Below are 13,430 nucleotides of genomic sequence, written 5' to 3'. Positions count from 1 at the left end.
GCATGAAAAGATAAACAGGAAAGAGAAATCATAAAGGACTTACTAAAGTTGAATTGTTTACATTCCTACATGGAAAGATATTTGTAACTCTTGAAACTATTCTCAGTATTTGAGTAGTTGGAGGGATTTTACACACACACACACACACACACACACACACACACACACACAGACAAAGAGTACAGGGTGAGTTGAATAGGAAGGGATGATATCTGCAAAATATAATTAAGGGGTGAGAGAGGAATATATTGGTAGGAGAAAGGAAGAAATGGAATGGGGCAAATTATCTCTCACAAAAGAGGAAAGATAAAGGTTTTTCTTTTTTAAAATTTATTTTTAGATTATGACAGTCATTTCCACAAAATTTTGAGTTCCAGTTTTTCTCCAAATCTCTCCCCTTCCCCCACATCATAACATCTTGCATTCTCATTACCCCTTCCTTTAATATGCCCTCCCTTCTATCACACCCCACCTTTCCCTTATCTCCATCTTCTCTCTTTTCTTGCAGGGCAAGATAGATTTCCATATGCCATTAGCTGTATTTCTCATTTCCCAGTTATATGCAACAACAATTCTCAACATTCTTTTCTAATACTTTGAATTCCAACTTCTCTCCCTTCCTCCCTCCCCACTCACTCCCACTAAGAAGGCAAGCAATTCAGTATAGGCTATATATGTGCAGTTTTGCAAACGACTTCCTTAAAAATCATGTTATGTCAGACTAATTATATTTCCCTCCACCCTAACTTGTCCCCCCTTTATCCTATTCTCTGATTTGACCATGTCTTTCCCTAAGATGTTTACTTCTAGTAACTCCCTTCTCCCATTTGACTTCTCTTCTATTGTCCCCCTCATCCCACTTGTCCCCTTCTCCCCTACTTCCTGTAGTGTAAGATAGATTTTCATACGAAATTTAGTGAGCATGTTATTTCCTCCTTAAGCCATATGTGAAGAGAGTAAGCAACATTTTTCCCCTTTCATCCCCTCCCTTTTCTCCTCCATTGAAAAAGAGTTTCCATATCTCTTTTATGAGTGATAATTTGCCCCATTTCATTTCTCCCTTTCTCCTCTCAATACATTCCTCTCTCACCCCCTGATTTTAATTTTTTATAGATATTATCCCTTCTGATTCAACTCCACCTGTGCTATCTGTCTGTATGTGTATGTGTGTGTGTGTGTGTGTGTGTGTGTGTGTGTGTGTGTGTGTAATCCCTAAACCTATCCAAATACTGAGAAGAATCTCAAGAGTTACAAATATTATCTTTCCATATAGGAATGTAAACAGTTCAGCTTTAGAAAGTCCTTTATGATTTCTCTTTCCTGTTTACCTTTCAATGCTTCTATTGATTTTTGTGTTCGAAAGTCAAATTTTCTCTTTAGCTCTTGTCTTTTCTTCAAGAATGCTTGAAAATCCTCTATATCATAGAATGACTATTCTTTTCCCTTGAAGTAATATACTCAGTTTTGCTGAGTAAGTGATTCTTGGTTTTAATCCCAGTTCCTTTCACTTCTGGAATACTGTGTTCCAAGCCCTTTGATCCCTTAATGTAGAACTTGCCAGATCCTGTGGTATTTTGATTCTATTTCCACCCTACTCAAATTGTTTCTTTCTAGCTGCTTGCAATATTTACTCCTTGACCTTAGAACTCTGGAATTTGGTCAAAATATTCCTAGGAGTTTCTCTTTTCAGATCTCTTTCAGGAGGTGATCAGTGGATTCTTTCAATATTTATTTTTCCCTCTGGTTCTAGAATATCAGGGCAGTTTTCCTTGATAATTTCATGAAAGATAATGTCTAGGCTCTTTTTTGATCATGGCTTTCAGGTAGTCTCATAATTTTTAAATTGTCTCTCCTGGATCTATTTTCCAGATCAGTTCCTTTTTCCAACGAGATATTTCACATTATCTCCTATTTTTTTTTCATTCTTTTGGTTTTGTTTTGTAATTTCTTGGTTTATCTTACAACCATTGGCTTCCCTCAACTCTACTCTCGTTTTTAAAGAACTATTTTCTTCAGTGAGCTTTTGAACCTTCTTCTCCATTTGGCTGATTCTGCTTTTTAATGCCTTCTCCTCATTTACTTTTTGAACCTCTTTTTCCAATTGAGTTAGACTATTTTTAAAGGTTGTATTTTCTTCAGCACTTTTTGGGTCTCCCTTGAAAAGCTCTTGACTTGCTTTTCAAGCTCTTCCATGGATTGAGTCCATTGCATATTCATATTGTAGGTACTGGATGGAGAAACCTTGACTTCCTCTGACAGTATGCATTTTGCATCCTCACTTGAAAGGATGGAAGGAAATACCCGTTCACCAAGAAAGTAACCTTCTATGCTCTTATTTTTTCCCCTTTTTTGGGGGCATTTTTCCTGCCAGTTACTTGACTTCTGAATCCTTTGTCAAGAGGAGGGTCCTACTGCTCCTCCTCACCCCAGGACCATGCTCAGGGCTGAAATTCAGATCAGCTGCTCCCAAGGGGCTTTAAGCTGAGCCACTCCCACAATGGAAGCTGCTGCTCAGCTTGACCCCTGCCTCACAGTGCTATTGCCCAGATACTGCTGCTGCTGCCTTTGCTGCCTAAGACCCTGCTGGTGGTGGTGGTGGGGAACTCTGCTCCCCTTGTGCCCAGCTGGGAAACCCTCTCACTGACCTTTCTTTGGCATTTGTGGGTTGAGGGATCTGGGACCCTCCCTACTTGGGATTCTGCCTGCATGCCTGTTCTACTCCTGTTCCCCCAGTGCCATGTAGCTATGGCTGGGCTCTGCTCCACTCAGCGTCCTATAGTATAGACCTTTCCTGTCAGTGTTACAGGTTACCTTTGCCTGGAAATCTCTTTCTCTCTTTTGTTCTGTGGCATCTTCTGCTCTAGATTTTGTTGAGAGTCATTTTTCACAGGTATTTTATGGGCTGTGAGGGAAGAGCTAGAGTATGTGCATTTTTCTACTCCATCATCTTGGCTCTGCCCACCAAGTTTTTTTCAATGGAGGAGAAAATGTAGGGGAGGTGAGAGGGGGAAAAGTGAATCTTACTCTCATCACTTTTGGCTTAAGGAAGGATTAACATGCACACTCAATTTGATATAAAAATCTATCTTACACTACAGGAAAGTAGGGGAGAAGGGGATAAGTGGGGTGGGGGATGATGGAAGGGAAGGTAAATGGGAGAAGGGAGCAATTAGGAGTAAACACTCTTGGGGAGGGACAAGGTCAAAAGAGATAATAGAACAAATGTGGTGCTGAATAGGATGGAGGAAAATATAGTTAGTCTTACACAACATGACTATTTTGGAAGTCCTTTGCAAAGCTATACATATATTGCCTATATTGAATTGATTGCCTTCTCAGTGGAGATGGGGAGGGAGGGAGGAGGGAAGAGAAGTTGGAACTCAAGGTTTTAGGAACAAACATTGAGAATTTTTTTCATACAACTGGGAATTAAGAAATACAGGTAACAGGCTATAGAAATTTATCTTGACCTACAAGAAAAGAGAGAAGACAGGGATAGGGAAGGTACGGGTGTTAGAGGGTAGGACAGATTGGGGGAAGGGGTAATCAGAATGCATGGTGTTTTGGGGTTGGGGAGGAGAGAGATGGGGAAAAATTTGGAACTCAAGATTTTGTGTAAATGAATATTGAAAACTAAAAAAGAGAAAAAAGAATAGAAAAAAAGAACTTTGGAATTTGCTGTGTGACATGGAACACACTGGCGTGGGACCACTCAGCATGGAATACTCACATTAGAAAGGGCCTTGTGCTCTATGAGCAAAGCAGAATTGAAACAGGTCAAAGGAAACACAAAATGAGTAAATTTGGAGTATCCACACTAAATGTTCACATGGAGTGTCTGTGCCCAAACTGTGGTAGAATATTCTGAGCTTGTATTAGTCTGATCCACCACAGTCAGACGCATTGAAACTTGACTTTATAATGGTGATATCATTTTGGTCGTTTTTGAGAATGAAGGACAACAACCAACCATATATAGATAGATAGATAGATAGATAGATAGATAGATAGATAGATAGATAGATAGATAGATATAGATATAGATATAGATAGATAGATATATAGATATAGATATAGATAGATAGATAGATATAGATATATAGATATAGATATATAGATATACACATAGACACACACAAGTGTATGTCTGTGAATATATATGTATGTGTACATACATATATGCATATTATTAATGATCCTGCATACCCTGTCTACAGAAAAAAAAAATTACGTATTCTCTCTGATCTAAAATTATTTTCCCTTGGTTTTGCAAGACCTTTGAATCATTGCCCTAAATATCATCTGTCCTTATTATTCAAGTATATAGAGAAATGGTTTCTCTTTGCTACTTGTTTTAGCTTACCACTTATTCACATTAAAAATCAGTATAGTCTTATTTTCTTCTCCATAATTGTAATGAAATTACTTTCTCCAAGGTCACTATTGATCTTTTGATTGTTGAATGCAATGGCTTTTTTTCCTTTCTGGGTTGAAATATACCTAAGAAGGACTGGATTAAAATAAATATCCCCTTCTAATTCATATCTTACCAACAATGCTCCAAACTAGAAGGAAAGGAGAATGGATACAATTTTCTATAAACATCTTACACACAAAATTCCATAACAAGTAAAAATTATAATAGCGAGACAATAAGCAATAGAAAATGAAACAACTCCTGAGAGACAAAATCCAAGGTGGGAAGCAACAATAAAGCCCATGGATTCAAATGCCTATACACAATTCATATGTGTAATAAATAAGCTTAAATGCAATGGGTAAATGTAAATACGTAATAAAAGAGTGGAACTAGAGTGTATAATACAAGGAGGGAAATTCATCCTCATGAGTGTCATTGAGATTGTTGGAATGAAATTTAATCATTACTAAAATATAGCTACGGAAGTATATAACTTAATTCAAAGGAACTGAAGACCTACAAAATTGCAGGAGTGAGTGGAATTGTATAAAATTCAATTCATTGTGACACACGCATGGAGCAGGATTAATAATAATAATGATATCTGGCATTTATGTAATGCTTTAAGGTTTTCAAAGTGCTTTATACAAGATATATCTTTTTGATATATGAATGTAGAGATAGTTGCTATTGTTATCTCCAACTGAAACTGGGAAAAATGAGTCTCAAAAAGGTTAAGTAACTAGTAAAAAATTCCACATTTAGTAAATGTTTGAGACAATATCTGAACTCAGGTCACCGTAACATTTAGTCCAAACTCCTACACTATAGTTCAAGCTTAATTTAAAAAAAAATAAAGCAAAACAAATGCAAACTTCCTAAGACATATCATTATCAAAAATAATTGGATATTTTAAGAACTAATCAGTTGCATCTCACTAAAAGTCTTCTAGTACAGTCTCAATTATAATTTGTTGGAAGTATGGAGTATACTCCAATCAAATATTGGTTGGACTGGAGAGTTTCTGAGTTTCCTTGCAAGTATTTCATTGTATGATTTAATCATCATCCTTCTGATCTTTCTATGAATTTTTATACTTTTGCTGACCTCCACATTGATACATTTTCATCTGTCAGTTGGTACGACAAGTTTCTCATCATTTATTTACCTTACATGACTGCAGCTACATGTTCTTGGCTATTTTTTCTCTACTTCTTCAACCTCAAATAGTGAATAGTTCTGCCCCTTCCTATTTTCTAATTGCCTATTACGTTATTTATTTTTGTAATCTCATAAACTCCCATTCAAACATTGTCTTTACATTTTAGCAATCAAATCTCTTTGTCAAATACCAGTTTCTACTCTCTATTCCATTATTACAAGTTAAAATGCTGCCTAGACAGCCCTACCCATATGTTTCTCCTTTTATCTGAATCAAAACAAGCTTTAAATTGAATTCACCTTTTTTCCCTTGAACTGGCTCATCTTTTTAGCTCCCCAATTTCTGATAATGCTAATATCATTCCTCAGTCACGTATGAGTACATTTCAGAATCAAATGTTTTTGTTTTTATTTTTCCCTTCTTTCCTATCAGCTTACCTAACCAGGTACCAGGTCCTTTCAATTCTTCCTCTATGTTTTCTTTTGGATCTGTCTCCTTTCCTTAACCACTATCACCACCCTGATTTACCCTCTAATTTCCTCTGACCTTCATTATACTAATAGCCTGAATATTGATTTCCTGGCCCCAGTTTTCCCTATCATAATACATGTGTATATACTATACATACATATGTACATATATATACACACATACATATGTACATATAGGTATACATGCATATATATGTATATATATATATATACATATATATGTGTATATATATGTATATATATATACATATATATATGTATATATCAACGAACAGGTGGTTTCCTGTTGCATACAAGATAAAAATATCAAAATATTCACTGCTTAGCTTAGATATTCAAGAACCTTCACAATCTCACTCTAATTTACACATTAATCCCTTACTTATATGGTTTATTGAAACTGAACTATTATTTTTTTCACACCATGAACTTTTTCATCTCTATGCATATGTACAGCACATTCTCCATATGTCTGAAGACGTAAATAAATAAATCCTTCTTTTTTCCCACATCATTTGTTTGTTCCTCCAAACTCTGTTGCTTAGGTTCAAAAATTTTGTTATAAAATGAGGCATAATTAGCAATTTGTCTGAAAAAATGATTTGAAGGTTTTAGAACTTCAAGGTCAATGTGAGTTAAAAATTTATAATATGATACGAGAGCCAAGAAAGCTAGGCTACAATAAGACAAAAATGTAATCCCTGAAATAGGAAATGATAAACCTAGTGTATTCTGTCCTGTTAACATCACATCTAGAGTTGTTTTTTGTTTTGTTTTGTTTTTTCCATTCAGGTCTGGAAGTCATTTTTTTTTTTCTAATTACTTCAGGAAAGACGTTGCTAAGCTGGGGAGTGATTGTGGAGGTTGGCTAGGATGGTGATATATCTGTATTCCATATGAGAAGAGGATTGGTTGAAGAACCTGAAAATGTTTAGTTTTGAAATGAGAAGACTCAGGGGATAATATAATTGTCTCCAATGTCCAATGGTCTGCCATATGGAAAAGAAAAGGAAATTTTTTTTCTGTTTGGCCCTAAAGGGCAAAAATAAGAACAACTATAAAAATGTAAAGGAGGAAACTATATCTTCGACGTCAGGGAAAGCAACAATAAAAACTTCCTTCCAACTGGAACTCTCCAAAGATATAATGGGCTACCTAGAAGAAATTGCGGGCTCACCTTCCTTAGACAGAGGACTTCAAGCAAAGACTAAATAATTAAATAATCAACAGTGATTATATAAAGATGTTAAGTAAAACGATGGTACAGAATAAATTATTTTAGAGGGAGGGACTGGAACAGGTGTTCAATAAAGTTCCTTCTGACTCCAAAATTCTGTGAAACTTCTAATTGTTATTTCTGCAGACTGACTTTTCTTTTCCTCCTTGAATTTGTCGTGTCTTATTGCTTTAACACTCTTATCTCCTGAACTTACATTTTGTTTATTTGTGTATGTATCATATCCACCTGCTAGATTTTAGGCCTCTTTAGGGCATAGACTATAATATCATCTCTTTAATTTCAGAGATTACCATAATACCTTTGTGAAGAAGATATTTAATAAGTGTTTGATGAAAGAATGACAGATATTAAGAAAGACAGGATATAAAGTCAGCTCTAGAGAACATTTAAGAGTTCTATGGAGCAGAAAAGGATTTGTTTTTAATTAGCTTTGCATTTCTCTGTGTTGTTTTCCATTTTTCTCATGAGAACAATATGCTCTCTTAAGTTGTTCTTCCTACTGGGCATCATCAATTTTACATACAGCTAAATGGAATCAATATCTTTAACTGTGTTTTAAGCTAAAACATTTGATTATTTGTTATTATTCTAATTCTGTATGGCATCCTCATTATCATTCCTTGCTTAAGCAATACTTGGCATTTTGGTCACCCTGGAGTGGGCTAGTCACTATAAACAATACCTTCCCTTTACACCAAAAAGGATGAGTTAAACCTCTGGGACCTGGAACCAGTGCTCACAGCCTCAGGAATTTCACCACTCCAATCAGTTCATTCCTTCAGGAGAAATAAGAGTGAGGAACACCCTTCTGTGTACACTCTGATACTAAATTGTAATATGTTCACCTACAATGATAAAGACAAGCAAAAAAACCATTTCTAAATGAAAATTAGGCTTACAAACCGTGATCAGTATCTATTTTACTTTTAAAATGCTTTAGAACCTTTTCCCTTCTTATCTTTTCAGACTTCTTATACTTTGCCTTCACATGTGTGTGTTCATCGTTCGTTGCTAAAGAAGATCATGCCATCAGAGAAATAATGACAGGATGTGCACTTCACTTTGTTTTGAGTGAGGGAGGGCTGAGTAAGTCACCAGTCTCACTTCTCCTCCAGAGCCATCTGAACCTAGTGACCAGATATTCATCAGGATGACTGGAGATGACCCAGGATGAGGCAATTGGGGTTAAGTGACTTGCCCAAGGTCGCACAGCTAATGAGTGTCAAGTGTCTGAGGTGATATTTGAACTCAGATCCTCTTGATTCCTGTACTGGTGCTCTATCCACTGCACCACCTAGTTGCCCATACCCTTCCACATACCTTAAAATCTGTTGACACCAGGATATTTGCTGTTTCTCAAAAATGCCCTTCTATTTCCCAAATAGTTGCCCTTTCACTGGTTGTCTATCATTCCTGGAATCTTCTTCCTTCTCCCCTCTGCCTCCTGTCATCCTTTAAGATATAGCTCAAATGCCATCTTCTACAAGTAGAATGCTTTGGGTCCTCTGGACCCACCCCCTACACCAGAGCTTATCCGAGCTACTGCCTTCCTTCAGATATTGCCACTGAATTACACTGTGTGTATCTGTTTCAGTGTAGTATCCCCCTTTAGAATATGAACCCTGAAATGTGGAGCCAAAATGGTGGAGTAGAAAAACACACATATGCCAGCTCCAAACTCACAGCCCATAAATTACCTGTAAGGAGGAACACTCAACAAATTCTGGAGCAGCAGAGGCCACAGAACAATGGAGTGGAAGAGATTGCTGTTCCAGAGAGACCTGGAGGGTTGACCCAAAGGGTTTGTTGTGCACCAGACCCTGAGCAGAGCCCAGCCCTGCCTTGGCCACAAGGCACCAAGACAAGCAGATCTCGGCAGGCTTCAGGGACGGGATCTCCAGTGGCCAGCAGATCCCTACACCCACGGGTGGCAGGGGTCAGCAAGAAAGTCTTTTTGGGTGGCCAAGAGGGGAGTGGGGTGTCCCCATGATTCGGGCCTTCTTGGGAGGCAGCAGCAGGGGTGGCAGTGGATGGGGGCTCCCAAGGCTGGCAGGAGCTGAGATCCATTGTTGAAGGTTTCCTCCTAAACCCCCTGAGGGAAGTGAGCCTTGAGTGGAGACCCTGACCCCACCCAAGCACGTGAACTTAATCTCACACTGAATACCAGCCCCACCCCTGCTGAAAGCCCTGAGGCTGGGAAGCAGCATTTGAATTTCAGACCCGAAGCACTGGCTGAGTAGATCTGGAGGCAAAGTGGGTGTGAAGAGAAAGCTCAGAAGTCAAGTCACTGGCTGGGAAAATGCCCAGAAAAGGAGAAGAAAATAAGACCATAAAAGGTTACTTTCTTGGTGAACAGATATCTCCTCCCTTCCTTTCAGAAGAGGAAGAACAATGCTTACCATCAGGGAAAGACATAAACATCAAGGCTTCTGTATCCCAAACATCCAAAATAAATAGTCAGTGGGCTCAGGCCATGGAAGAGCTCAAAAAGGATTTTGAAAATGAAGTTAGAGAGGTGGAGGAAAAATTGGGAAGAGAAATGAGAGAGATTCAAGAAAAGCATGAAAAGCAGGTCAACACCATGCTAAAGGAGACCCAAAATAATGCTGAAGAAAATAACACCTTGAAAAATAGGCTAACTCAGTTGGCAAAAGAGGTTCAAAAAGCCAATGAGGAAAAGAATGCTTTAAAAAGCAGAATTAGCCAAATGGAAAAGGAGGTCCAAAAGCTCACTGAAGAAAATAGATCTTTCAAAATTAGAATGGAACAGATGGAGGCTAATGACTTTATGAGAAACCAAGAAATCACAAAACAAAACCAAAAGAATGAAAAAATGGAAGATAATGTGAAATACATCATTGGAATAACAACTGACCTGGAAAATAGATCCAGGAGAGACTATTTAAAAATTATGGGACTACCTGAAAGTCATGATCAAAAAAGAATCTAGACATCATCTTTCATGAAATTATCAAGGAAAACTGCCCTGAGATTCTAGTACCAGAAGGGAAAATAAGTATTCAGGGAATCCACAGATCACCACCTGAAAGAGATCTAAAAAGAGAAACTCCTAGGAACATTGTGGCCAAATTCCAGAGTTATCTGGTCAAGGAGAAAATATTGCAAGCAGCTAGAAAGAAACAATTCAAGTATTGTGGGAATACAATCAGAATAACACAAGATCTAGCAGCTTCTACAGTAAGGGATCAAAGGGCATGGAATATGATATTCCAGAAGTCAAAGGAACTAGGACTAAAACCAAAAATCACCTACCCAGTAAAACTGAGTATAATACTTCAGGGGAAAAAATGGTCTTTCAATGAAATCGAGGACTTTCAAGCATTCTTGATGAAAAGACCAGAGCCGAAAAGAAAATTTGACTTTCAAACACAAGAATGAAGAGAAGCATGGAAAGGTAAACAACAAAGAGAAGTCATAAGGGACTTACTAAAGTTGAACTGTTTACATTCCTAAATGGAAAGACAATATTTGTAACTCTTGAAACTTTTCAGTATTTGAGTAGTTGGTGGGATTACAGACACACACACACAGACACACACACACACACACACACACACAGAGAGTGCACAGAGTGAATGGAATAGGATTGGATGATATCTTCAAAAATTGAAATTAAGCAGTGAGAGAGAAATATATTGGGAGGAGAAAGGGAGAAATGGAATAGAGCAAATTACCTCTCATAAAAGAGGCAAGTAAAAGTCTTTTCAGTGGAGGGAAAAAGAGGGGACGTGAGAGAAAAACATGAAGTTTACTCTCATCACATTCGACTAAAGAGAGGAATAAAATGCACACTCATTTTGGTATGAAAACCTATCTTACAATACAGGAAAGTGGGGGACAAGGGATAAGCATGGTGGGGGAGATGAGGGAAGGGAGGGCAATGTGAGGAAGGAGCAATTTGAAGTCAACACTCTCAGGGAGGGACGGGATCCAAAGAGAGAACAGAAGCAATGGTGGGGGCAGGATAGGATGGAGGTAAATATAGTTAGTCTTACACAACACGACTATTATGGAAGTCATTTGCAAAACTACATATATATGGCCTATATTGAATTGCCTGACTTCCAAAGGGAATGGTTGGGGAGGGAGGGATGAAGAGAAGTTGGAACTCAAAGTTTTAGGAACAACTGTTGAGTATTGTTCTTGCATACAACTAGGAAATAAGAAATACAAGTAAAGGGGTATAGAAAGTTATCTGGCCCTACAGGACAAAAGAGAAGATGGAGAAAAGCGAAGGTAGGGATGATAGAAGAGAGGGTAGGTTGGTGATAGGGGCAATTAGAATGCTCAGTGTTTTGAGGTGGGAGCAGGGGACAGATGGGGATAAAATTTGGAACCCAAAATTTTGTGAAAATGAATGTTAAAAGTTAAATAAATTAATTAATTAAAAAAATGAATATGAACTCTTTGAACATAGCAACCTTGTTTCTAACTTTATATGCAACACCTCCCAGCCCTGTTCCTTAATCTTTGCACAGTGCCTGCCACACAATAGATGCTTAATAAAAAATTCTTGACTATTGACTATCACTTGAGAGAATGATAAGATACACTTCAGTGACATCAAAGTCGATCTAGGGAGGAAACAGGAACAAGAAAGTGAAGCATCTCTCAGTCCCTTGGCTTCACAGGAGAAAGAGGAAATTGATTTGTTTACCAGATTCTAAAAGCACCATGAGACAGGGAGACTGAGCTAAATGAAAATTTTACCTAAGCAGATCTCTCCTTTAACTGTTTTAGGGAGCCATACTTTAATTAAACTACTGCTCAGGATTTTTTTTCAGTTCAGTTACACATTCGGTTGCATTTGCACATGTGTGTATTTTTGTTTTCCTAAGATTAGAAATCTTCTAAAATATAACATCCAAGACTATTTTCTAATTAAAGGTTTGACACTATGAAGAAACCAGGTCATTTTTCTTGAAAGGTATAGGAACTATATTATATGAACTGTTTTTTTTAGTATATACTGCTATTAAAAGATCACAACTAGAAGAAATTATTAAGAAGTATATTAAGGGCATGCATTTTTTTGACCTTAGTCTGCATCATGGAACACGAAAATAAATAAGTTTGTTCCAACAAAAGGTAACTTCGTAATTTAATGAATATAGGGTCCACATAACTCAAAGCTAAAATTGGATATTTATTACTTTTTTAATGATTTCATTTCATATTATTAAAACAAAATGGCTTCCCTTACAGTGGACAATGCTTAAATTTTAATTTAAATATGAGTTACTTACCAATTTTGAGTCCACTATAGTTACAGAGAAGATGAGATTCTTGAAATACAAGGTATATACTGTTATGTGAAAATATTAACTGTAACAATAAATTTCCTTTATATTTTTAAGGTTAATAAAGTACTTTACATAAATTGTTTCATTATATCCCCATCATAACCCTGTGTTGGGATAATTTTGGTATTATTAGAAAGTTGAAGGTCAAACATGTCAAGTGACTTGTCCATGTTCACTTAACAGTAAATATTCAAGGTAATATATGAACACTGATATTTTCTGACTTTAGATATGGAGTTCCTATAGTTAAACCATGTTAAGTATTCTATAAAATAGTCAATTTAGCTATCATTTTTATGAAATCAAGAAGAAAAAACATAAAATACATTCAGAAAATAGAATATTATTTATCTGACCAAGAATAGGCAGGATAGCACAGCAGATAGGGTGTCAGAGTTAGGAAGAACTGAGTTCAAATTTCTTTTCACACATTGCATGACCTTTCAAATTATTTTTCCTTCTAATCCCTTTTTTACATATCTTTGAAATTGGACTGATAGTAATAACATCCATCTTACTGGCTCATTAGGAGTATCAAATATAATAACTCTGCAAACTTTTATAAGCTATACAAAAGTGAGTGAATAAATACATATGCCCGTTTTTATACATGAGGTTCAGGTTCATGTGTCTAGGATGAACTGAAGAGTGCATTATTTGGGAGAAGAAATCTATCCTTCATTTCTACTCAGTCTATAATATTACAATGGACCTTAAAGGAAATGTTTTTCTTTCAATATATGTATTCTGATGACAATGCTCATTGCTTCCTACTTCTGTTGCAGGTTTATA

Source organism: Notamacropus eugenii, chromosome 2, assembly GCF_028372415.1.
Source record: "Notamacropus eugenii isolate mMacEug1 chromosome 2, mMacEug1.pri_v2, whole genome shotgun sequence".
NCBI lineage: Eukaryota > Metazoa > Chordata > Mammalia > Diprotodontia > Macropodidae > Notamacropus > Notamacropus eugenii.
This window is presented reverse-complemented; position numbering follows the sequence as displayed.